The 27,367-nt window shown below is 44.4% G+C and overlaps 1 long non-coding RNA gene across 5 annotated transcripts; it reads left to right on the top strand.

Moving 5' to 3' along the window:
- The first annotated feature begins 74 nt into the window (after nt 1-74).
- Nucleotides 75-26,163, top strand: LOC120401250. 5 transcript variants are annotated; one of them, XR_005596356.1, is made up of 5 exons: nt 75-208; nt 4,737-4,866; nt 6,653-6,776; nt 14,179-14,311; nt 26,122-26,163. It is a non-coding gene; the product is annotated as an uncharacterized LOC120401250 (long non-coding RNA). The 5 variants fall into 5 exon arrangements; XR_005596352.1 differs by lacking the exon at nt 26,122-26,163 and adding an exon at nt 16,640-16,979; XR_005596353.1 differs by lacking the exons at nt 75-208; nt 26,122-26,163 and adding exons at nt 1,871-1,931; nt 16,640-16,979.
- Nucleotides 26,164-27,367: the final 1,204 nt, after the last annotated feature.

Here is a 27,367-nt window from a genome sequence, read left to right on the forward strand (position 1 = left end):
CTGAGTTACTGAGCAAATTGCACAGGAAAGTTTGATTGGTTGGTTCTTCTGATGTCACAATGATGCTACTTGTAAATCACCTGAGTTACTGGTATAGCTCTGTCACCATCACCTCTGTTGAGACTGTTGAGAGCTTTTTAGTAACTAGGGAATATATAATAAGAGTTTGGGGTCTTCTGTCATTGAAATAATCAAAGCCAAGAATAAGGTGAGAGAACAAGCAGTGAATTTTATTAATATTGTGATTTTTTTTAAAAAAAAATGTCTCTGGCAAAGTAAGAAACTATTTTATGCAAAAAATTAATGTAATCTAAAGTGTAACTCTGCTGAACTGGGAAAGTAGATTCATTTATTATACTGTGAAACCGGGATTTTTAGTTCCACTTTAAATGCAAACGTCAACCTGTTGGGTGAAAACCAAATCCACTTCAATTTAGGCTTAAACAATTTAATTTAGCCTTTATTATATATATTTTTAGACAATGCTACTATCACATATGAATTACATAAACATGCAAAAAAAGATAAGGCAAGACAAGGAAGTGCTCAAGTTATCTTTCTTGGGGACAGGGTGACTCTTCTCACATCTCTGCTATGCTTCGCTATTTTTCCTCTGTCTCTTCTCCACTATTATGTCAATCATCTATTTTTTAATCCTCTGTTCTGTAACTTTGCGCAGACTCAGTAGAGGAAGCTACCTCATCTGTGTCTTTATCCATATATATTCTACTCTAACCCCCTAATTAAAAGCAGGGGCGGCTCTAGTAATCCGGCCACCCCAAGCAGGGCGGCATGCCACGGGGGCGCGCTGCCGGGCGCCGGTCCCGCGGCTCCGGGGGACGTGCCTGCGGAGGGTGCGCTGGTCCCGCGGCTCCAGTGGAGCTTCCGCAGGCATGCCTGCGGGAAGTCCACCCGAGCCGCGGGACCAGGGAACCGTCTGCAGTCATGCCTGCGGGAGGTCTACCCGAGCCGCGGGACCAGCAGACCCTCCGCAGGCATGACTGCGGAAGGTCCGCCGGACCCGCCTGCCGCCCTCCTGGGAAAATGCCACCCCATGCGCGTGCGTGGCGTGCTGGGGTTTTGAGCCGGCCCTGATTAAAAGATTCGCCTGCATAAATCACAATAACTAACCCAGATTAATACATTTATTGCTAATCCTGCTAAAACTTACTTATATCTGTGTAGTTCCCATCGCAGCTATTCCTTGCTGTCATGCTCCCTGGCTGCATGCAGTTGTACTTATATTACAACTGCAATTTTTATTCTTCGTACTCATCTGTTTCTGTGGCCTTGAGTTTTTACTTGTTAGCTGGTTGAATAGGCAGGTGGGGGATGAGGGATTGTACCTGACTTGTACAATTTTGCTGCTTGTTAGAAAATTCTGCTGCTTTCTACATCCTATATACAGGATGCTGAAGGTTATACCATCATGTGAATGGGGGTTAAGAATTTTCCTCTGGAGAGGTACGGTAATGGCGGTTGTTTGCTACCTCTGTGAGGACCCCATTGAGAGAAGGTCTTGGCTGGGAGTAGGTTGAGGCCAGGGACATTGAGTCAATCCAGGGTTATTACCATGTTTGTATACAAATGTTCAAGTAATTTAACAATGAGAACTTTTGACCTGTGAATAGGCCCTCTCCACTTCACTGACTGATAGCAAAGTGCAGAGGAAAGATTGATTGGTTGCCACTTCTGATGTCACAATGATGCTACTTATGAATCACCTGAGTTACTGAGCAAATTGCACAGGAAAGATTGATTGGTTGGTACTTCTGATGTCACAATGATGCTATTTGTAAATCACCTGAGTAACTGGCATAGCTCTGTCACCATAACCTCTAGATGTGACTGTTGAGAGCTTTTTAGTAACTATGGAATATATGAAGAGTTTGGGGTCTTCTGTCATTGAAATAATCAAAGCCAAGAATAAGGTGAGAGAACAAGCAGTGAATTTTATTAATATTGTGATTAAAAAAAAAACTTGTTAGCTGATTGAATGGATGGGTGGGGGGATGAGGGATTGTACCTGACTTACTGAAATCTAACAGCTCTCTTCTCTACCCTGCTATCTGCTTGGTCAAGAACAGTATAAATGAGACACAAAAACCAATTTTCTGATTTACAGACTGTTTCAGCAAAATCTGACAATCTCAAGCAGCAGAACTACATACAAAAAGCAAACATTCCTATTTTCTTCCAGAATTGTATATAATAATTTCTCTAACATTACTTAGTACACATTTCACTAATACAATTCATTACACAGTTCTCCAACAAAGCTTAACTATGTATGTGCTTGCTAATGGTGGCTCCATAATTTACAGTTGAGCTTTAGAGTTACAAACACCAGAGATACAAACTGATCAGTCAACCACACAAATCTCGTTTGGAACCGGAAGAACATAATTAGGCAGCAGCAGAGACACATCCCTTCTACCCCACCCCACCCCCGGCTAAAAAAGGCAAATACAGCACTGTACTGTGTTAAATTACTAAAAAATGAAGGGAAAGCAGCATTTTTTCTTCTGCATAGTTAAGTTGGAAAGCTATGTTAAGACAATGTTCAGTTGTAAACTTTTGAAAGAACAACCATCATGTTTTGTTCAGAGTTACGAACAACGTCCATTCCCGAGTTGGTAACTCTGAGGTTCTACTGTATATTTAAGTCCACCATTTCCCTATGCCCTTAAAAGATTTAAATAGCTTTATATGAGCTAAAACATCTCATACTTTTGCTTATGCAGCACCAGCACAGGCAGAAGTTAATAAAGCCTATTAGTAGAACTGTATTGCAGTCTGTGAGGCTGGTACATAAACAAGAAAAGAGAACAGTGCTGTCCACTTAGAGTCACAGACCTGCATGATCCAGGACAGATTTTTTCTCTATCCTTTGGACCCTCTAAATTCGGGTGGTACCTCTGGATCCCTTCCATGACAGGAAAGAATTCACACACCTTACTGAAGAGTTTTAAAGTGCTCAGAATGCAAGATCTTGGGTCCTTCCAAGACCTCTCTGTTTTGCTGCAGAAGAATCAAGGGGGAAAAGGCTCTCTTGTATTCAGTGCAAGGAAGCCAAGAAATTTCTGTGGCTATAGTACTGATATAGTTGAAACGTTGAAATAATTTGCATTAGTGGAGCAAACGTGTGTTAATCATATAAAATGGATTTTTTTTTTCTAGCTAAAACAGATGCCAAAGAGGTGTACACTGATAAGAGTAAAGAAATAAAGCCAGTCAAACCCAGCCTTTCATTAAGAGGCAAATCCTTATTTGGCCCCATCTTTCCATATCCATGAAGAGGCCTACACTTTGCTATATGGGATAGGGTGGGCAAGATTTCAGCAGCCTGCACAGCACTTCCTTTCTCTGCAGGAGCTTCCTTGCCACTGCATGAAGTGGTTGTTGGGTTTAGTGGGTCAGCCACTGCATTGATATACTGGACAACGTAGCAGGAGAACCATGGAAACTAGTGGATCATCTGCTGCTCTATGACTTTTGGGATTAGTGATTGGTTCCTTTTTCCCCTACCTTTTCATTTTTTTTAATTTTTTTTTTAATACCAGTTACGTGGGTGTGTGCTGTGGGGAAGATCTGCACCTTGAAAAGTTTTCCTTTATGGATAAGTTGCTCTGATAGACTGAACAAATAGCAGGCCAGCTCTCTAATGAGGCAGCCAGCAATGCAGTATTGTTATTATGTAGAGTGAATAACGATAACAAATATCTAAGAAACACAGATATTTTATATATCCTAAAGCCATTTGAAAGTGTCATAAAAAGACGTTTTAACAGCACCGCTGTCTCCTTCTTTGAAAATCATTGGCTTTTCACCCTATTTAACATGGGGAAGTTAGTCCAGCTGAATGTTTTGGCCTCTGCCAATTGTTGCAGCTCCACAATTTCCGTGTGCATTGGGTAGAACATTGTAGCTCATGCAAGTCATGGATTCCACGATTCTTCATATTTCTCTTTAGCTTAACTCTTTTCCCATCCCCTTTCTGCCCCTCCATACACACTTAGATTAAAGAAGTTATGTTGCCCTGGGGAAAGGCACCACCACATATGTCTTCTGTAAGTGTGATGGTTGTCACCTACTCTTTGCTGTCAGGGATTTTATCTATGTATGCAGATTCTGCTGCCTACTTAAGAATGTTAGAAAATGCTGCTGCTTGTTAGAAAATTCTGCTGCTTCCTACATCCTATATACGGGATGCTGAAGATTATACCATCATATGAATGGGGGTTAAGAATTTGACTCTGCAGAGGTACGGTAATGGCTGTTCTTTGCTACCTCTGTGAGGACCACATTGAGAGAAGGTCTTGGCTGCGAGTAGGTTGAGGCCAGGGACAATGAGTCAATCCAGGGTTATTACCATGTTTGTATACAGATGTTCAAGTAAGTTAACGATGAGAACTTTTGACCTGTGAATAGGCCCTCTCCACTTCACTTATTAAAACTTTAGCACACACTTGTCTTCTAGCCAAGTGTAATCTGTTCTCAGTTTGGTATGGGATACCTGTGTGAGTGTTTACTAAGTCATGGAACACTGTAAGCAGTTTTGGGGCAGAGACCATGACTTCCTCGTATGTATGTCGTTTTTTGTTGTTGTTTTTTTTTTAAACACTGCCTACTAAAGTGGGATTTCAATCCTGATTGCGGGGGCGGGATTGCTATTGTAGTACAAATAATAAATATTACCCTTGCATCACTGTGATTTATGATTAAACTCTGTATAGCGTGAAATGTTGGAGCAAAAAATGGACGACCTACTGAGTCATCAGAGACAATTTGTCGAAAATAATCGTCGGTCCTTAGAACAGAAAAGAAAAGAAAAGAAAAGAAAAGAAAAGAAAAGAAAAGGAAAAGGTAAGAGGAGACCCATTTTTTCACAAGTTTAAAGTTGCCTCCAGACCGCTATTACCAGAGTGAACAAGTTGTTCATTGAGTATTTGTCCATGTAGAAGAAAAAACGCTGATGATTCCATATTTGATGTGTGCGCGCATACATGCACGCTGTCAGAATTTTTTCCCCGTAATGGTACCCCCAGGGCCGGCTTTGGCAACCTCTGGAGCCCTGTGCTTATGCGCCGGTACATGGGGCCCTGCTGGTCCCACGCCCTCTCAGTTCCTTGAATGGATCTGTATTTGTTAGTGAAACAATTTACTGGCCTACCACGAATTAAGTTGACTAAAGCCATGTTCCCTAGCTGTTGATAATAGTAGTCTGGTGGTTATAACTTGGTAAGAGGAAGTGAATCCGTATTTCTTCAAGGTAGGCTGGGCAGGCAGGCTACCAATTTGTTCACCTCTAATTTATAGTTCGATGACAAAAATAAAATCAGAAAAAAGTTTGAACATTTTGCTAATAATTTGCTCACTTCTTCCTGAGTTTGACCCTCCCCGCCTGCATTCTTCTGCTCCTGGCAGGCCAAGCCAGGGTAGGAGTGGGCCTTTGGAAAGGGTCTGAGGGCAGAGAGGCTGGGTATAATAAGGGGGTGGGGAGACATAAAGATTTGGGGAAATGGATCACTGGGATCCAAGAGGGTGGGGACTTCATAGGATGGGTCTCTGGCTGGCAATGAGAGTGGGAACAGGCTGTGGGGGTGCTTGAGGACATGGGATGGAGCAGGTGTCTTGCTGGAGGATAGGAGGGTGCTTAGGAGAAAGCTGAGGGGAAGCACTAGCACTTCACTACCTTCTCCAGCTGACAAACCTGCTATGATTTGTTAGAGGAGTCCTGCAGCTGCTGCCAAGAGAAGTTTGGCAGAGAGGTTTGTTGCCAGGAGACGCCACTAGTGCTTTCCTCCCTATCTTCCTCTGCTTTCTGCTCCCCCACTCAGCCCTCTCTTTTCCTTACCAACCCCAACACCCCCGACTAAAAGTCCCGTGCCCCTCATAGCCCTATTCCCTCATATAAATCCCCTCTCAAATTCATGTAGAGCCCCAACCATAAGGACCGTGGGGCCTGGAAGAAGCCTCAAAAACGAATTATACCCAGATGGATATCTACTTTGCATCTCCTAATGGTTGCAGGAGATGGGCTAGATTCCTAAGGATCTTAAGAGGTGTGCATTAGTGAAGTTCTGCTCCCCCAGACCTGAGGCGGGAGGAGTCAATGCCCCTCTACCAAACTTCTGTTGCTGCCCAGTCATGTGTTAAGTCAAATTGAAAATAACTAAGGCATTTTCCTCATGAAAACATTTTGACAGCAATAAGCTAAACATGTAATCATAGCAAAGAAGGGAATTCCCCGCACCCCAAAGGATCATGATTATTGGGGATTAGTCTGGTTGCTTAGTTGTAATGCTCGATGTTGTTATGGAGATCTACTTTTGAATCGATATATAAGCTTCATTCCATTATTTGCTAGTATTTTTTGATCCACCTGTCTTGGTATAGCAGATGAAGTAGGCTACTCTGATTGGCCAAAGTGAGTCATGGCCATTAGTGGCCATAACAGAATTTATGCTTTACTTAAAAATGGGTTTTAAACTCTTTTTGCTTCTGTCAGAGAGCGCTTTAGTGTAATTAGTAACTTTTTTAAGAGGCAATTTACAGCCCCTCCCCTGCGTTTTCCAGTGTTAATAGTTATAGTAACTTGACAAGAAACATGTAACTAGAGTGTGTTTCTCTCCTACCCCTCCCCCCCCAGTCTTCTACATTTCTAAGAAGTGTTTCATCAGCTACATGACTTACTGACAGGGGATCTGCCGTGCGACCAGATAAACCAGGACTTGCAGCAAGCCAACGATGCTCTACGAGCAGAACTCAACAAAGTAGGATTTTTAATATAATATTCAAATGGAAGTGGTGATGCTGAGTTTTTATTTTATGTAAAATTTAACTGTCCTCTTTATTGTGTTTGAAGATCTATACATGACTAATATTTAAGTGCAACTAAATATATCACAGGTCAGAGCAAGCTGTGGTATGTTCCTGTCACAGGGTGAGCTGGTCCATTAAAAGACTGGGGCACAGCTGCACCTTTTGTCAGGTTTAGCCCATCTCCCTGTATGATGGGAATAAATACAAGGGTCATGTGACAGAAGCATGCATCTAAACCGGGCCTGCTGGCAGGTAAAAGGGCAGCCTGTGGTCATTCAAGAGAGAGAGACCCCCCCTCTGCCCCAAAAGTTCAGAGAGAGACTCTCTCTCGTTAGTGCCCAGGCAGAGAGCCTGTGAAGAGGACAGGTGACAATTTTCCAGAACTCCAAGGCAAAAGCCTTTTGGGGGAAGAGAATTACAAGGAACTGGAAACTGTGCAGGGATAAGCCTCCATTGATGGACTTGCAGGATGCAGAAGTCCCAGCTAGGAGAGGGGCGGGACCACAAGGATGGGCCTGCTCTGATCAAGACCTGGAAAAACTTGAGGCATTATATGCGGAAAAGAATAATTGAGGCTGGTTAAGGATATGTTTGAGTCTTGTGTTATGATAATAAAACAACCTGGAAGAGAGCACTACTGTAAAATCACCACATGTGATATCTGGTTTGATGCAAGATTAAAGGTAAACTGAGGTAGCAGATGGGCCCAAAGGCAATCTGGGGGTAATGCCCTACAACCGTTCCCTTTAGCCTTGTTCTGATATGAGCACTGCTTCTTTTCTATCCACACTCTCTAATAGAAAACTGCTTTTTTATTTATGATAGACATGGTCTACACTGACTTCATACAGAGGTTCTAAATTTGTCCACGATAGCTGTCCGGCATAGCTATGTGTCATCCTAGCTCTGTGAGCACATTAATCAAACCTTTTCTACAGAGGTGGTTAGTATTTTCTCTACACATACTCTTCTTTCCAGGTTTACTCTTGAAACACTCGATTCATACTCAAACTTGGACATCTATAGGTTTTTATCCAGAAAAGCCTACTCCTTTCTAGAATGGAACTAGGTTATTTCATTCTCATTTTTTACTTCCTTTTTAATTTGGAGTACTATGAAGCTATTATGACTGTTATAAAACAGGTTTAAAAGGTTGAAAACCAGTTAGAATTTGGTGGTGGTACAGTTATGATCTTGTTAACTTCCTGGTTTAGATAGCGACATAACAGGGGTCGGCAACCTTTCAGAAGTGGTGTGCCGAGTCTTCATTTATTCACTCTAATTTAAGGTTTCGCATGCCAGTAATACAATTTAACGTTTTTAGAAGGTCTCTTTCTATAAGTCTATAATATATAACTAAACTATTGGTATATGTAAAATAAAAAAGGTTTTTAAAATGTTTAAGAAGCTTCATTTAAAATTAAATTAAAATGCAGAGGCCTCTGGACCAGTGGCCAGGACCCAGGCAGTGTGAGTGCCACTGAAAATCAGCTCGTGTGCCGTCTGTGGCACACATGCCATAAGTTGCCTATCCTTGCGATATAAAGTCAGGTGATAAATTTAAGATAGAGGATAGCACGACACTAATTTCCCTTGCCCCTGAAGAATGTGGTTATGGAGACAGAGGTGCAAGCTGAATGTCTTTGTTGGTCCATAAATATGGGGAATTAAGATGTACAAATACTGGTTTTTCACAACATGTAACCTATTCCTTGAGTATATAGTAAGTGGAAAAGGTAGAGTAATTTGTGTTATATCCTTGGGGGCAGCCGGTTTAGGAAGAAATCACTTGAGGCCAGACAGCAGACAGCTAACCAAACCACCATTTTATTTACAGACACAGAGAGCTCACTCAGCCGGTTGAAACCGGCTGAGCTATCCCTTAATAGTCTAACTCAGTTGCCATAGTAAAAAAAACCATGACAACCAAATACACAACAATTTGTCAATCTCTTGGTATTTGGATTGTACCGAATTGAGTCTAGTTTGGTATTGATCCTTTCTGTTTGTTGGCTGTTCAATGGCATATTTGGTGATAGCTGATCGTCAGTCCAACACCTAAATGTTACCTCTCAAATGAGCAGCTGAGGACTGAGTGGGAATGGGGAAGGATCTTCTAAAACCAATAGGTGCTCGCTTTGACAAAATATGTTATGTTAAAAAATATGGAGAGCAAGTGTTAAATCTGCTGCCCTTATGATTGAGCTTAAAAGAAAGCACTGGTTAGGATTCCCAATGATTACCAGACTGTACTATGACTATTGCTTAAATTATGACTATATTTATACATTACAACTATATACTTGAAAATGTGCCTGAACATATTTTTCATAACCTTGCCCAGTCTTGAGTTAAAGATTTGTGTTACCTTAACTTGTTCTGGTTTTGGTATGATACAGAATCTAGAACCCAGGACTGGACAGTGAAAGGAGGATGGATTTTTCAGATATTTGGGCTTTTTTTAATTGCACTTTTTTAAAGCCATCATGCTGAGTTTCAAGGTTTAGGGCCAAATTCTGCTCTTAGTTATACAACACAGAAGTCAACAGTTACTCCAAACTTCTCTTTCTGTAGGAGGAAGCAGAACGTAGCTTATTCTTTTGGCTTTGTTTTCTAAGGTATCTCTGGAGCTCATCATTTAAAGGGACATCAGGAATTTTTATTTTTTAAAATAGATTCAATATAACTACAAATAAAATGTGATGTGTTTTCCTCATAGGCAATAGCAGTGAAACACTGTTTGGAAAAGGACTCCAGTGAGCTTAACACAGAAGCTGTGCAGAGCAGAACAGGCTTTACTAGCAAACCAGTCAAAGGAACTGGAATAATTAATAATTTAAACTGGAAATCAGTAAGAACTGGTGCCATTTATGCCTTACTGACTCCCAGGGGAACTCTGCAAGCTCTATGTTGGAGAATAGTGTATTTCCACCAGAAGTTGTGTTTCGATACTGTCTTATTCTGGCTGTCCTTTTTTGGAGCATCTTAAAAGACTGTGACAAAGTTCCTCCTCTGCCTTGGTGGGTCCTGCACTTATTGGCGGATTTGCTCACCTCAGATATTCAGGGCAGCCCTCAGTTTGGCCAGTTTTATGGCTCAAACCTGCCATTCACTCAGCTAACCACATCACTTGCCAGCATGGGGAAAAGGAAGGAGAACAATCCCCACAGTCTCTGCTGACCCACCTAGTGGGCCAGGGAGACAGGCCAGGGATCTTCGCCTCTGGTGGGACCCACAGTCCAAGTCAACTCCTCTTATATCCAGTAGGAGGGAGGGGAATGAGGGGAACCCAGGCCCTCCCTCTACTCTGGGTTTCAGCCCAGGGCCCTGTGGATCGCAGCTGTCTACAGTGTTACGTGTAACACCTGTGTGACAGCTACAACTCCCTGGGCTACTTCCCCATAGCCTCCTCCCAACATCTTCTTTATCCTCACTATAGGACCTTCCTCGTGATGCCAGATAGTGTTTGTACTCCTCAGTGCTCCAGCCGCAGGCCCTCTCACTCTCAGCACTTTGCGCACCCTTCACTGACTGAAGTGAGGTCCTTTTTAAACCAGGTGTCCTAATTAGCCTGCCTGCCTTCATTGGTTCCAGCAAATTCCTGATTTTTCTGGAACTGCCCCTGTTATCTTACCCAGGGAAAAGGGACCTGCTTAATCGGGGGCTAATATATTTGCCTTCTCTCATTCTCCTGTAGCGGGCCCCTGCCCCATGGACCCAACCGGCCTCCGTGCCCCTTCATCATAAGCCAGCTGCACGACTTAAAGCCGGTTCATTTCCAGACCACACCAAGGAAACATCTATACGCGCTCGTGCTCCACACTCTGCACTTCCTCACCTTTGCGTCCCACCCTGACACAAAGTGGAGGGACCTCCTGCCACCTCTAGAGGGTGAGGAGCCCCGGTGGGCCAGCCTATACTCCACCCTGCTCCCAAGGCCCGCCGGGGATGTCAGTTGGTCGCTTCTTCACAGGGGTCTGAGCACGAGCGTGTAATTGGTGCAGTTCACCCCCATCCTGGACACCTGCCCTTTCTGCTGCGTGAGGGAGACTCTGGTGCACGTTTACCTGGAGTACGCCAAGCTGCAGCCTCTATTCTGTCTCCTCACAGATATCCTGTTGCATTTCTGGCTGCACTTTCCCCCTCATTTCCTTATTTATGCACTGCCTATCGGTGGCCTCACAAAGTCACGGGACCTCCTGGTCAACCTCCTCCTGGCCCTGGCTAAAATGGCCATCTATAAAACCAGGGAGAGGACGTTGGCCGATGGAGTCTCCTGTAACTGTGGGGCCTCTTTCCGGTCCTCCATCCATTCACGCAACCGGGCAGAAATCCTCTGGGACGCATCCACTGACTCCCTTCATGCCTTCGAGGAGCAGTGGGCGCTGTCCGGGGTTCTCTGCTCGGTGTCCCCATCTGGTTCCCTTCGTTTGAGCCTTTGACAGCATGTCTGTCCCTGTTATTTCATTAGTTGTCCCCTGAAACCACTTGGTTTCCAGGTCTTGTTGATCCCCCCTTTAAGGCTGGGGGGATCTTTTAGCAGTGGGCTCCCCAGTTCCTGAATCCCAATAGGATCACTCTCCTGTAGCCCTCTGGCCCGACCCTGTCACAAGACCTATAGCTGTGATACAAGATAAGGCCCCGATCTTGCAGTTTTTGCAATTGATTCCATATGGACTGACTCCAGGCCAAAAATTGGTTGTATGGTCAGAGTTTAAAAAAATGATTTTGCACCAGCATACTACAGATAGGGTTACAGTTCATATGGAATTATTTGTTTAATCTAATTATGTAGTATGGTTCAAGAGACTCTTTGTTTAGTCCTAAAAAATAGACTATATTAAATATCTGAGTTCATTTGGAACTTCTAGAATCAGTAGCTGCTTCCTAAGTATAAGTGTGTTTTGCCTAATTCTAAGATTTCATGGAGGAGTGGGTACTTTTTTGGTCACACAATCAATTTAAAGCAAGAGAAAATCCCCCAAATGATTTGTACATTTTAACTTTTTCAAGGACTATAGACTAGCATTATCAACAAAATTCTAACTATGAAGCCAGATCCTGCTCTGGCATATATCAGCATAGCTCCATTGAAATCAGTAAAGTTATTTCAATTTACACAAAAAGCATCTGGCTGTAACTTTTGATTTTTAAAAAACCTTGATTGTAGATTAAAAGATTTTTCCTTTAATTTGGCATTAGAAGGAAAATGAAAGGGAAGAGAACTCAAAATAGTCGTAGAAGCAACATCAGCGACTGGGTTTTTTTAAGTTCTTCTATTGTGCCAATTGCTGTTGTATCTGAAAGCTTTCCAGAGTTAAGAATAATTAAGTGACTAGCATCTGTTATTTGAGGTTTCTATTTCTCCCATATCCCCCAGAGCACTTTTCAACCTGTGGTGCACAGACCTCTGGGAGTTTGCAGAATGTCTAAGGGGTTCTCGAAAGGTTGTCGTTACAACGGAACAGTGGTTTTCAAGCCGTGGCCTGTGGGGGTCCACAGACTATATCTAAGATTTCCAAAGAGGTCTGCACCTCCATTTGAAATTTTCTAGGGTCTGCAAATGGAAAAGAGGTTGAAAACCACTGTCCCAGAGGGCAAAGTGTGGAGTGCGGGAGCGGGCGCGGGGAGTGTAAATATGAAAAATGGTGATGTTAGTTGTCATTCTAAGTTTTTGCAGGAGTGAATTTCATAGTATTGGGCCAGCTCCTGAAAAAGCCCTGTCTGCTGCATCTGCTAGTTTTACTTCTGATGTGTAGACAGTTGTTCCTGAGGAACACAGCTACTGAAGTCTGAGAGAGTAAGATGGTATATTGGGCCCATTTCCTTTACAGCTTTGAAAATAAAGACCGAGATTTGATTCAGTGTTCTGTTGGGGAATGAGCGGAGTGAGTGAAACATAGGACTGATGTACTCAAGTGAACCTGTATTACTGAGGAGGTGTGCTGCTGTGTTCTGTAACTCTTGCAGATTTTGCAGGGCAGAAGCATTCAAGTCTAAATACATTGGATTGCGATGATTCAAGCAAGAGTTAATGATGGCCTATGCGATTGAGGCCAAATTGTAAATACAAATGATGGGATGTAGCCTTACCAGATTAAGGTAGGAGAATGCATTTCTTGTAAATGGTTTTGTGAACGTCCTGCATCAGATCATGGGATTTTTTTTGTGCAGCTATGTTAGGTTGTTGGTTCCAGCTTTTTGTTGAATGCTTCTTAATCAGAGCCACTTGTGCTGAGTCACAGCAAGAGGGCTGTGCGTTTCAGCCATTTAAACCCCTTGAATTTTGTTGATATTTTGAACACACGAAGCTGAGAATTCATACAGCTTTGAAACATTTGTCATACATCAGCATTGTCTGAAAATGTTGTCGCTTGACACCTGTGTCTTTTAGAATGATTGATAGAGTGTGTGTGTGTGTTTGTTACGGTATAGCAGTTGGACAGTTTGGACTAGAAGGTTGTGAGACAAAAGGAAAATAACTAGAAGCATCAACGGTTTTAGTTATGTTCTTTGGGTGACTTGTTTAAATAGCTGAAAATACAGACTTGCTGTGTCGGCAAGGTTTTAATTTGTTTTCCATCCAGACCCTCCCTTTTCTTGAATTTGGCTTCTGCGCACTGGTGCCCATCTGCTCGTAGTAAGTAGATGAAGAAATGATGGCTTGCTTCCAGTAGAGTCCCACCAGTGCCATGCCATCTGTTACCCAGCAATGCAGGAGTTGGGTGGAAGGAGTTAGTTTCTTAGAAATAACTTTTATTTCAGTTCCCAGGTAGGACATAGTTGTATGGGGTATTTTAACTTTTCTTAAAATATTTGGAAAAAAAGATGCTTAGAAAATGTACTATCCCGAGCCCCCAGGTATTACTGACTAATAATACTTTACATCAAATGCTACCTTGCTACCAAGAGCAACTTCATATATTTGACTCATCCACACTGAGAGATGGGTGGTCTGAGAACAGGAGCTAGAACTGGAAAGTTCTCCTGTGTTCTGATACTGACTCCCCTCTGTGGCTTTGGGCAAGTCACTTAACTTCACTGATGCTCAGTTTTTGTGGGCTGAATTCTATCCTGTGTCAAGATCTGCTATAGGCAGGCACCAGAGAACTGGTTGCAGCTCCCTGGTTCCATATCCTGAGCCACCTAAGTACTGCTGTGATCTGTGCCAGCTGGGAGACGTCCCAAAAGGATTCTCTGCCCTCTGAGGACTGCCAAGAGTGCCGTTTGTGTTCCAAACTCATGTATATGTTTCCAGAGTCTTCATGGGACTCAGATGGGTAGTATTCCACATCACACTACTCTCAGTTTATTGACTTAATCAACTGTTTTGTAACTAATGTTTTGTTGTAGGAAATGGAGGAAAAAAACCTTCTTCGCTGCCAGTCTGATCAAAAATCTCAAGAAATCCATCAGCTGCAAGAAGAACTGAAAACAGCTAAACAGTTTCTGAAGGAGACCCAGAATTATGCGGAAGAGATGAAAAGTGAGATACACATTTCTACCTATTTAAATCCTGTTGCAAACTATTACTTCAGTGTGGAGGTTCTTTAAACCTCATTATCAATGGTGATTTGAAGAATACCCAAGAAAAAAAAGTTCCCATTGTGTGATATAGTTAAATTAACTTTCAGCTAATACACGCAATTCTCTTTCCAAACTGAGATGGAACTTCTTTATACAAATATATAGTACTAACTCATAAAATTATATGGTTTTAAAGCAATTTAAAATGAGGAATAAATATGTCCCAAAGAGAACTATATGGTCAGCATATTAAATACTACAATGTGCTCCTGTGTTTTAAAATCCCAAGCAAACAAATATACCTCAAACTATTATCCATCAAGCTTAAACGTGGTGAAATGTTACCTGCCGAGCCGTAATTTGACTTTTCCCTACATTTGTCTATTTGGTTGGGAAAATGCAATTTGCAGATTGAGGTTTAAGAGAACAGGTAATTCTGCTAAATAGCCATTGTAAAGAAGGAGACTGCTCCAGCTTATCCCTGTAGAAGTCTAACCTTACTTAATGAGATTTCAAAATTAAATGTATGGACCCAGTCCTGCTCCCATTTTAATCAGTATTTTGCACTCTCCAATCCATGAGGCCATCCAAATAAGTGCTTTGTGTTTTGATCTTATTCTTGGCAAGTGGCAGCACTTTCGGCTAGCTAATAAAATGTAACGCCTTCTAAGTCCATTTTCTTGCTTTCGCTATCTTCTAGCTGTGGTTCTTAAGGTGTCAAATGGTAGCATTATCTCCATTTTCTGAAGGGAATAATTATGAACAAAAAATAAGTCAGAAGATGTTTGTGCTGTAGCTGTGCACTGCAACCAACAATACCTCGTCTTAATTGAAACATAACTGAATGTGGGTGCTCAGAGTCCTAGGCTGTCACCCTTAACCCCCGGACAGTTCTTCCTCTCTAACAAGTCTCTGACTATCCTCTCACCCCTGCAGTGCCTCCTTCTGGTCATCCAGGGACTGAGCTCATTTCTAGCTGGAGCATCCTCTGCTGGTCACTATCCCTCTCCTCACTGGCCCCCATGTCCCTCCCAGACCCCAGTGCCCTCCCCGTCAGGCTCCTGCTCCCAGCAGAAATCCACTATCTGGGTCTCCCCACCCCAGGGAATCCCCACCCCCTATTCTCCACCTTGTCTCAGTGGCTACTGCCAGTACCATCTAGCCCCCTTTCACTGAAGCTGACTGCAGTCTGTAATGGCCACTCATCATTGGCTGGGGGATTTGGACCTGCTGCCTTTCCCTGCAACTCAGTACCTCTGTGGGACTAGGACAAGGCCCTGCGGCCTGGGGAGTTGCCAGTCTGGAGCTTTCCCTAGCCCTGCTTCACTCTAGTACCCCAGCAGCCAGGTCCCTCTCCCTTCAGAGCTAGAGGGAGACTGACTGAGTGCCTGGCTCACAGCCCTTTTATAAGGACCAGCTGTGGCCTGATTGGGGACTGGCCCAGCTGTAGCTGCCTCCCCAATCAGCCCAGGCTTGCTGCTTTCCCCAGCCACAGCCCTCTGCAGGGTTGTTCCAACCCCTTCAGGGCTAGAGCGGGCAACCGGCCTGCCACACCCCCCCTTTGAATCACCACCCTAAATAATCCTTCTCCACCCTAGGTGTTGATATATTTCAAATAACTGTTGATTGCTATCATTTCCCTTCCCCTCTGTCTGCTCCTCTTTCTCACCAAGTTCTGGGTCTTGGAGACATTGAATTTTCCTTGTCCTGTAGGAAGGGAATGCGTAGTCTTGTTTCATATGGTAAATTGATGTTATTCAATAGAATTCTCTTTGCAATACAGGAAATCTCTTGTATTGCCCATGTCTCTTAATTTTACTCCATACATCAGTTCATCAAACACCTTGAACATTTTTATATATGCTGGATTTTAAAGAGAGGAAAATGGACAAATAGGGCACCAACATTCTTTATCTAGCCATTGGTACTGTTATCTGTCAACCATGAGTTTCAGAGTACAAGCCATCGGACCTCAGGGAAGATGGGCTGTAGAAAGAGTTACAATTGTGAAGCATAGAGCGATTTGACTAGCAGTATGTTCTTTCTGCAAAACTGAATTCTGGCAATGCTAAAATTGTCTCAGCTATCCAATGTCATGGTTTGGGAATAAAGGCAGTTTTAGAACACAGAAGTAATTATATTCTGAAATACTAAGAAAATGTATTGCTAGGTGAAAAATTGAAAATTGGCAATATTGCCATTTTATAGTGTTATCCATAAAAGCTAATATTGCATATTTGACATAGTTTGCTTTCACAAATTAAGCACTTTTTTTTTATTACTATAGAGAAGAGTTTGTCTCAGGAAATACAATTTGAAAAGAAAGAAGCTGAGATTCGGGATTTAGAGGGGAAAAATCAAGATTTGACTGAGGAACTTGAGAAAGTGCAGTCAGAGTTGCAACTTAAACAAGCTGAGATCGCTCATCTCCAAAATCTATCTGCAGCCGAGTTGGCTTGTTTAAAAAAGGAAATAGTAAACATCAAGGCAGAGCAAAAGAAACTTCAAGAGCAACTTAACAACTCGCTTCAAGAAAATGAGCAACTGAGCAAGGTAATAAAAAGAAAGAATGAATCAGTAGCACGTTACTTAGTTCATGACAGGGAAAATGGAAACTATTTCAAATGATTTGTCCTATATCTTGGTTGAAATGGTACAATACGGAAACTAACAAAGCCATGTTATTTTCAGTCTCTGTTATCAATGCCAGATAAGAGCAATATCAATATCCTTTGCTGACAGTTAATGAGGCATTTAGCTTTTAAGAGCCCAAATATTAAATTGTGTCCTTTTTAATATCTATTCTCTATTCTAAGATAACATTTGCTATAACTTCTCCATTAGTAGCATGGAAATGTGATTAAATCTGTTATCTTCTCAACTTCTGGCTATCAAAGATACAGGAGGTCTTTAGCAGGACACCTGAAAACGTGATAAAATTGTGCACGTTTTGTCTGTTCTGTGGCCCAGGTTTTCTCCTCACTGGTAACAAAGAGGTGATTCCTCTCCCCTGTAGAACTGGGAGGTGGATCAGTGTTGTTGCTGAAGGTCCCCGGACTAAGCTCCACCCTTCACCTCAGGCCACCAGAAATTGTGTCCACCAGCAGAACAAGTTGGCGGTTCAGTTTCTCCCAACACTTTGTCTTCTAATTAATTATTGTTCATTTTTCTGCCATATTGATTTCATTTCAACTTCTTGCTCCTCTTTCCCTTTCCTCAAGTAAGTTCTGTGGATCCGCAAACACGGCACCTCTCAGTAACTCCCTTTGACCGCTATTGCAGTGCTAGAAAAGCCCTGCAAGATCAAGCTAAGTCCAAGTAGTTCAGGGGGCAGCTTTTTAGGGGGCTTAGAGGGTAACCTATGTCTTGCTGCTCCAAGCCACCAACCCTTGCTCTGTGAGGGGACGGGGCTTTGTTGGACCAGCGCACTAGTGCCATGCATGCGTCCATAAACACACCCATTGGAAGCCCTGACTCCATTGTGAGAAGGCTTGATCAGGAGCATGAGGATTCTCAAGGAGATGAGAACCCGACATAGTCTGCTCAGGAATAATACTTGGAAACTCCGTATGCGCTGGGTCCCAAAAAGGCAAAAGGAATTGTCCCCTTTGTAAGGAAGTAATACGTACAATTAATGAGTAGGTTGTATAAACATCAGTCTTTAAATCTTTTCTCTTGCCTTCTGTCCTGGTCTGAACCCTCACTTGAAACTGGGCGGTTTCAAAGTGAGGACCAGCATGTCTTCCCCCCACCCCAAAATCCTAGGGTAGGTCTCCCCTTCGGCTGCCACCACCCGGTCAATTCCGTGGGCCGGGACACCCCTGTTTCCCCCCTTGGGAACACAGATCAATTCACAGAGGAGGAACCTTCCCCCTCCCCCCTCTTCCCTCTCTCCAGCCTGCTCCGGAGACAGAGATGCCTGGATTCAACCGCCTTGAATCTCTACACACAGGGAAGCAGCACACTTCCCCCTCCCCTTCCCCTGAATTTCCCCAAGGGAAGGAATTAACCAAGTCCAAAGAAAAGGAAAGAATTTATTAAGAGAACAAAAGAAAATACCGAATCTCTATGAATCCAAGCTGGGCACTCATAGGGTATAACCTTGCTAAGTTCTGGAGAGAATCCTCTCTCTTTCTCAGTACAACCAGTACAAGCAGAATTAAGAATAATCAATAACAAACACACAGAATTGCAAACATAGGATTATTAGATAAGGACACAAAGTATCTTTCTAATACTCACTATCTTGACTAGAAGAAATTAGTCCAGAAAGGTGGAACTTGTAGGGACTTGATTAACTCGTCTGGTCTCTTGAACTCCAAACGGCCAAAGACAAAGACCCCCCCAAACAGAGAGAAAAAGTTCCCTCCTAGGAGTTTCAAAATCTCTTCCCTGATTGGTCCTCAGGTCAGGTGCCCACCAGGTACTATGCTTTAACCCTTTATTAACTATTCATGACACGCCCCCCAAATCGTCACAGTGGGATCCACTGGCGGCGATTTCTTCCTAGAACTGTAAAACAACCAGAGTGATAAAACACATGCACTATTACATCGACTACTAAGCATGAAAACATATTAAGAACAGTGTTTAGCCACTTGATTCTGGGAAACTTTCACGAGAGAGTGCATCAGCAACTTTGTTGGAAGCTCCTGAAATGTGTTGAATGTCAAAGTCAAAGTCTTGAGAGCTAAGCTCCAGCGGAGAAGTTTCTTGTTGTTTCCCTTGTTGGTGTGAAGCCACTGTAGCGCAGCATGGTCAGTTTGTAGCTGGAACTGCCGGCCCCAAACGTATGGGCGTAGCTTTTCCAAGGCATACGCAATGGCGTAACATTCTTTTTCACTGATGGACCAGTGGCTTTCTCTCTCAGACAGTTTCTTGCTGAGAAACACGACAGGATGGAAGTTGTGATCCGGTCCTTCCTGCATTAGTACCGCTCCTACCCCACGTTCAGATGCATCAGTGGTAACTAGGAAGGGTTTGTCAAAGTCTGGGGCCCTTAATACAGGGTCCGACATGAGCATCGCCTTAAGCAGGGTAAAGGCTTTCTGACACTCATCAGTCCACTTAACTGCATTTGGCTGGGTTTTTCTGGTCAGATCAGTTAGTGGAGCAGCGATTTGGCTGTAGTGTGGTACAAATCGCCTGTAATATCTGGCCAAACCTAAAAAGGATTGGACCTGCTTCTTTGACCTTGGGACAGGCCACTGTTGGATAGCCTCCACCTTGGCCTGTAGGGGGTTGATGGTTCCTTGACCCACCTGGTGCCCTAGGTAAGTCACTCTGTTTTGGCCTATTTGACACTTTCTGGCCTTAACAATAAGTCCTGCCTGCTTGATGCGCTCAAAAACCATTTTCAAATGTTCTAGGTGTTCGGGCCATGAATCAGAAAAAATGGCCACATCATCGAGGTATGCAACTGCACAGTCTCCCAATCCCGCTAGTAGACCATCCACCAGCCGGTGGAAGGTGGCAGGTGCATTCCGCAGTCGAATGGAAGCACATTAAATTCATACACCCCTGCATGGGTGATGAAGGCAGATTTTTCCTTGGCAGGTTCATCCAGTGGTACCTGCCAGTATCCCTGGTTAAATCAATGGTAGAGATGAACTGGGCACGTCCCAACTTTTCCAATAGCTCATCAGTGCGTGGCATTGGATAGTTGTCTGGACGAGTTACAGCATTTAGCTTACGGTAGTCCACACAAAAGCGTATTTCCCCATCTGGCTTGGGAACCAGAACCACTGGAGATGCCCATGCACTGGTAGAAGGGCGGATGATACCCATCTCCAACATGTTGTCAATCTCCTGTTTAATAGCAACTTTGGCATGAGGTGACACCCAGTAGGGTGGTGTTCTAATTGGGTGAGCATTACCTGTGTCAATGGAGTGGCAGGTTTGCTCAGTCCGTCCTGGGTTGGCTGAGAACAAGGTGTCGAAGTGAGTGTACAGCTCCTTGATCTGTTGCCGCTGTTGACATTGCAGGGTTGTGGAGAGGGTCACCTCTTCCACACCACCATTTCGTTTACCTTCGTAGTAGACACCTGCAGGCCACTCGGTGTCATCTCCTTCCTGAACTGTAAAGTGACAGACCTGTAATTCTCTGGGATAAAAGGGCTTTAGAGAGTTAACATGAAACACTTTAGGCTTTAAAGAGGAATCCGGGAATGCTATGAGGTAGTTAACAGCTCCCAGGCGCTCCTGGACCACGTATGGTCCTTCCCAGGATGCTTCCATCTTATGGGCCTGTTGCGCCTTCAAGACCATGACCTGGTCTCCAACCTTGAAGGAACGCTCTCTGGTGTGTCTATCATACCAGACCTTTTGCTCCGCTTGAGCATCCTTTAAGCACTCTCGAGCAAGGGCCCAAGAGTCTCGGAGGGTGTTTTGAAGGTTGCTTACAAAGTCCAGAATGTTAGTCCCTGGAGGAGGCGTAAACCCCTCCCATTGCTGTTTCACTAGCTGTAATGGCCCCTTAACCTCATGGCCATACACCAGCTCGAATGGTGAGAAACCTAAACTGGGATGTGGAACAGCCCTGTAGGCAAACAGCAACTGCTGTAACACTAGATCCCAAGTATTGGAATGTTCATGTACGAATTTACGGATCATGGCCCCCAAAGTTCCATTGAACCTTTCCACCAGGCCAGTAGGTTGGTGATGGTACGGGGTGGCAACCAAGTGATGCACCCATGAGTTTCCCACAGGTCTTTCATGGTCCCTGATAGGAAATTTGTTCCCGAATCTGTAAGAATTTCAGAGGGCCAACCCACCCTGGTAAAAATGTCAGTCAAGGCCTGGCACACAGTGTTAGCCCTGGTGTTGCCTAGAGCTGCTGCTTCCGGCCATCTGGTAGCAAAGTCCACAAAAGTCAGTATGTACTGCTTTCCTCTGGGGGTCTTCTTTGGGAAAGGACCCATAATATCCACAGCTACTCGCTGAAATGGGACCTCCATTATGGGAAGTGGTTGGAGAGGGGCCTTGACCTGGTCTTGGGGTTTTCCTACCGTTTGGCATACCTTACAAGACCGGACGTAAGTGGCTACCGCCTTGCCCATCCCCTCCCAGTCAAAGGACCTTCCCAACCTGTCTTTGCTTCGCTTCACCCCAGAATGGCCACTAGGGTGATCATGGGCTAAGCTTAAGAGCTTTTCCCGGTACTTGGTCGGAACTAGCAACCGTTTTTGAGGATGCCAGCCCTCCTGGTGTCCACCAGAAAGAAATTCCTTGTATAACAGTCCTTGCTCCACAACGAACCGGGATCGGTTAGTAGAGCTGAGAGGCGGTGGGTTGCTGCGTGCCGCCGCCCATGCTTTCTTGAGGCTGTCATCGGCTTCCTGCTCTGCTTGGAACTGTTCCCTTGAGGCGGGAGACACCAGTTCCTCTGGGAGCGATGTAGGTGATGAGGTTGTTTCCGTTGACTGTGAACCGCTCTCCGCTGGTGCACAAGGTGTCATTTCAGGCTCCGGCTGAGCCTCTTGGGTAGGGTTGTCTGCTGGTTTTTCCAGTTCAGGCCCGTTGTCGCCCTCTGGCGGTGGAGTTGTAATAGCTGGCGCCGGTGCTGGCGCTGGGTGCTCTTCCAGTTCCGGTTCTGGGACTGGATGTACTATGGCTGCTGTCGGTGTTGGCCTGGGATCCGGTTCCACCACCTCTGTCTGGGTCTCTGGTAACACAGACGGGGTCCTGGTGGATGGCTCAGGAACAGGGATGGGTGCAGCAGCTCGTCTGGCTTGGCTGCGTGTAACCACTCCCTCTGTTTCTGGCGGCTCAACGTGATGGGCCAAGTGGTTGCCCAGAATCATGGGGACAGAATAATTGTCATAGACAGCAAAAGTCCACGTCCCTGACCAGCCCTTGTACTGGACAGGTAAACGCACTGTAGGCAATGTTACAGGTTTTGACATGAAGGGGCGGACTGTCACTTTGGTTTTCTGGTTGATGAATTTGGGGTCCACGAAGGTTCGGTGGATAGCTGACACATGTGCTGCACTGTCTCTCCATGCGATAACTTCCTTTCCGTCCACTCTCAAAGTTTCCCTAAAGCATATGGGTATTTGAGAGATATCTAATTCCGGGGTTCCTTGGTGTGCAGGTGCAAGGAGTTGGACCCGGTTCAGGTTCTTTGGGCATTTGGCTTTGATGTGCCCCAGTTCATTGCATCCAAAACATCGCCCACTTGATGGGTCACGGGGTTGTGTTGGTTTACTGGAAACTGGTGAGGTAGAAGAAGAGGTAGGGTGTGACTGTGCTTGGGTTGTAGGTGTGGGCTTGATTGGCCCTCGATGGTAAGGTTTAGTCTCGGTGGGTACCTTGTGTGATTCGCTCCCTTTGGCAGTAGCTTTCGTATTGTCTACCGATGCCATCCATCTGGCTCCAATCTCTCCTGCCTCAGTGAGAGTTTTTGGTTTACCATCTTGGATGTAGCGTCTAATGTTCTCAGGAACACCATCTAGGAACTGTTCCATCAATATCAGGAGGTGTAGGTCGTCTAGCTCCTTAACTATGGATCCTGATATCCAGGAGAAATAGTGTTTTTCCAGGTAAGCGGCGTGCTCTGGAAATGACATCTCTGGTTTCCATTTCTGGACTCTGAAACGCTGATGGGCGTGATCAGGGGTGATGCCCATTCTGAGTCTGGCCTTGGTTAGGAACAGTGGAAAGTCGTCCATCAGGTCTCTAGGCATTTCAGCTGCCACCAGGGATAATTGTCCGCTGAGCTGTGACCTCAGCTCCAGCATGTATTGTTCTTTAGGAAGATGGTATCCAATACAGGCCCTCTCAAAGTTTTCTAAAAAGGCCTCAACATCATCCCCTGCCCTGTAGGCGGGAAATTTTCTCCGAGAAGGTTGATCAGTAGGTTGAAGAGGGGTTGGATTGGTTGGCTCCTGCTGCTTAGTCTTTGCTAATTCCAGAGCCTGCTGGTGGGTCTCCCTCAGGATTTCCATTTGTCTCTTGTGCTCAGCCTCTTGTTTCTCCAGCTCCCTCTTGTGGTTAGCTTCTTCCCTGGCCCTTTCTGCAATAATTAGTTCCATCTGTCTTTGATGTTCTTTTTGTTTTTCTTCAGCCTGCAGCCTGGCCAGGTCGAGTTTGCTAATTGTTTCACCAGTACTCATGATTGTGTGCCTTCTGGTGCTGGCCACACCCCTATGCAGTCAGTGAACTGTCTCTGGTGTTTGACAGTCCCTAACCCTGGCTATGATAACTTGAGTAAAGAAAGAGAAATCAATCCTTTGTATAGCAAATTGTGGTTTGTGTAATGTTACTGTTTTGTACTGAGAAAGAGGGAAAGAGTAAAAAAAAATTCCTCTGTCTCCCTCTGCTCTGAGTTGCTGTACTCAGCAGCCCAGCTGAAAGGCTGCTGCTAACAATACCCCTGAGAAAAATCTGGTCTATTTCCTCAGGGATCTGTTCTCCTGTCTCCTGATCCTTTCAAAAGACACAGGGAGAAAAAAAAACCTGGCTGGAGGGTTTCTGTCTCCCCCCCCCAAACCTGTTTTTCCTGCTGGATGGGAATGTACTTTGGCGAGCACTTCCCCCCACCTTAGGAATCCTGAGTGGTATCTCGTCTCACAATGGACGAAAACACCGCTCCACAGGGGGGCTTTGTAACAGAAAGCCCTGGAAGAAACTGAAAATCTTCTAACCCTGAAACTGCTACAAAACTGCCTTTTCCTCAAGCTGCCTGTCCAAGCAACAAGAAAGAAAAAGAGAATAGCTCCCTTCAGCGTAGCCCAGCTGAAAAAAAACTCCTTGTAACAATGGGTTCAAACTCCGCTGCCACCATGTCCTGGTCTGAACCCTCACTTGAAACTGGGCGGTTTCAAAGTGAGGACCAGCATGTCTTCCCCACCCCAAAATCCTAGGGTAGGTCTCCTTCGGCTGCCACCACCCGGTCAATTCCGTGGGCAGGACACCTGTTTCCCCCCTTGGGAACACAGATCAAATCACAGAGGAGGAACCTTCCCCCTCCCCCCTCTTCCCTCTCTCCAGCCTGCTCCGGAGACAGAGATGCCTGGATTCAACCGCCTTGAATCTCTACACACAGGGAAGCAGCACACTTCCCCCTCCCCTTCCCCTGAATTTCCCCAAGGAAGGAATTAACCAAGTCCAAAGAAAAGGAAAGAATTTATTAAGAGAACAAAAGAAAATACCGAATCTCTATGAATCCAAGCTGGGCACTCATAGGGTATAACCTTGCTAAGTTCTGGAGAGAATCCTCTCTCTTTCTCAGTACAACCAGTACAAGCAGAATTAAGAATAATCAATAACAAACACACAGAATTGCAAACATAGGATTATTAGATAAGGACACAAAGTATCTTTCTAATACTCACTATCTTGACTAGAAGAAATTAGTCTAGAAAGGTGGAACTTGTAGGGACTTGATTAACTCGTCTGGTCTCTTGAACTCCAAACGGCCAAAGACAAAGACCCCCCCAAACAGAGAGAAAAAGTTCCCTCCGAGGAGTTTCAAAATCTCTTCCCTGATTGGTCCTCAGGTCAGGTGCCCACCAGGTACTATGCTTTAACCCTTTATTAACTATTCATGACACCTTCCCACCCTTAGGGCTGGTCTACACTGTGGGGGGGAGTGTCGATCTAAGATACGCAACTTCAGCTACGTGAATAGCGTAGCTGAAGTCAAAGTATCTTAGATCTATTTACCTTCTGTCCTCACGGCACGGGATCGATGTCCACGGCTCCCCCGTCGACTCCGCTACCGCCGCTCGCTCCGATGGAGTTCTGGAATTGATGGGGAGCGCGTTCAGGGATCGATATATCGTGTCTAGATGAGCCGCGATATATCAATCCCCGATAAATCGATCGCTACACGCTGATAGGGCGGGTAGTCTGGACGTACCCTTAGGATGTGTTTGCTGTGGTTTTCTCCTAGACAATCTGAAGGCTTTAGATCAACTGAAGAAGCAAAATGGATTCGCTGACAGTAAACTGAAGACATGGATGCAATCCTGTAAGCAGCTGGGGAAGGAAAAAGAAATGTTGCCGAAATAAATTGCTGACCATAATGCTCTATTAAAGGAGCACAAGCCAAGTATGGGGTAGTTGAAGAAGGAAATGCTATACTAGAATGATTGTAAGGCTGCAAATCATTCGTGGAAGTCACGGTTTCTGTGACCTCTGTGAATTTTGCAGTGCTGGTGCAGCTGATCCCAGGATCCCAGCAGCTGGGGAAGCCCAGGAGCCAGCCGCACTGGCCGTTGCTCAGTCAGCCCCAGGCACGGTCCCTGGAGCAGCAGTCTGGGACTCGTGGTGGTGGGGCCCTGAGCCACCCCTTCCCCCCCAGCACCAGCATTGCCCTGCTCTCTCTCTCCACTCCCCAGCAGTCTTCAGGAGCGTCCCCTCTCCCAGGCGGTAAGATTTAGTCCCAGGTATTTTTAATAAAAGTCATGGAGGGGTCACGGGGCCCTGACTTTTTGTTTATTGCCCGTGACCTGTCCATGACTTTTACTAAAAATACCCACGACTAAAACATAGCCTTAATCATGATCCTGTTTCTAACCTTAATGCATTTATTTAGAACACATGTTTTCAAAACCTCCATTATTACATTTGATTCAGATGAGGGGCCAGATCCTCATAAATCAGTATAGTTTCTGAAGCTCTGCTATAGTTGACTGTGGTTGCACAAGCACACGTCTTATGTACTTAATTAAAAAATGAATGATTGAGATCATTGCATTCTAAATACATATTTCCAGAGTCTCCTTAAAGTTATTTGTACAGGTAACGACTCTTTCCCTTGGTCAGGTGCTGATGAGGTTGCCATCTACCTACATTCACTGACCCAGGACAACGAGCCAGAGTATGAGCCAGATGGACTCCCAGAGGTGGTCAGAAAAGGTAATTGTTACTTCTTTAGAGGAGAATGGTCCACATTGTGGGGAGTGTGTGCGCGCACGCTTATCTAAATAATCGTGTTGTCATAGGTGTGACTTGGAAGCATTGTAAAAACTTGGACATCATTGGCCAAATCCAGCCCTCATATAGGTTGCAAGAGAGGGATTCTAGGCCCAGCCATTCCCATTATAAAACTCCTTTTTCTTCTGGTTGATAGGAAGGGGGGGAAATTTTGCTTAAACATTTTTAACTAAATGTTTTTTCATTGAAATGTGCTGCATTGTCAAAACCGAAATGTATTACGGAGATGTATTGATTCGGACAAAGTTTTGCTGAGCAGGGAGGGAGACCCCCAAATTGAAAGCCTGATGTTTTTTGATTCAATTTCATTTTATGAAAGCATTTGAAAGGCTTATGTTTTCATTCCAATCTAGAATAAAAACAAATTGTGAAACCTCGAAAGGGTCATAAAACAGAATTGTCTCCCTCTGGCCGGCTCTATGTAGAACAATAGGAGAGACATCGTTTTCAGATGGAAATGATTTTCCAGTTAATGGTGTCCCTTTAAAGGAAAAAGAGAACATTTGCTTGGAGAAAACTCTTTTTGCCATTTTAGTAGAGTTGCTGTTACACAGATCCACACCCTTGCCTGAGTTCACCTATAAAATTCTAGGAACGCAAGATAGTCCTAATAATTCCCCCATTCTGTTATTCAGTGAGTAAATGCCATTTTACTTTCTTAAATTATTACCCGTTGTCATCTCCATCTTGAATTGAGCAAGATCAGATTGATTGGAACAATAAAGTAATTTAATCAACTGTGGTTAATGGCTGTTGTTTATTTTTCAGGCTTTGCTGATATTCCTACTGGGAAAACCAACCCCTGTGTTTCGCAGAACAGCGCTAAACCTAAAGACCAGTGCCCGTCTTGCTGCTCAAAGCCAAAATTTGTCACCATATGGCCAACATTTACAAAAAGGCAGGTCAGCTAATTTTGCCAAGATCTCTAAACCGACAGCTGGTGGCAGCAAATCACCAAAGGTAACTGATCGTCAAAATGTATCTGAATGTGCAGGGCCTGGGAAATCCACATAATGTATTTATCTCTCCAAGTGAGTTTGAAGATATGCCATGTTATTCATACCTCCTTTATATC

This window comes from Mauremys reevesii, linkage group 3 (assembly GCF_016161935.1).
Source record: "Mauremys reevesii isolate NIE-2019 linkage group 3, ASM1616193v1, whole genome shotgun sequence".
Lineage (NCBI taxonomy): Eukaryota > Metazoa > Chordata > Testudines > Geoemydidae > Mauremys > Mauremys reevesii.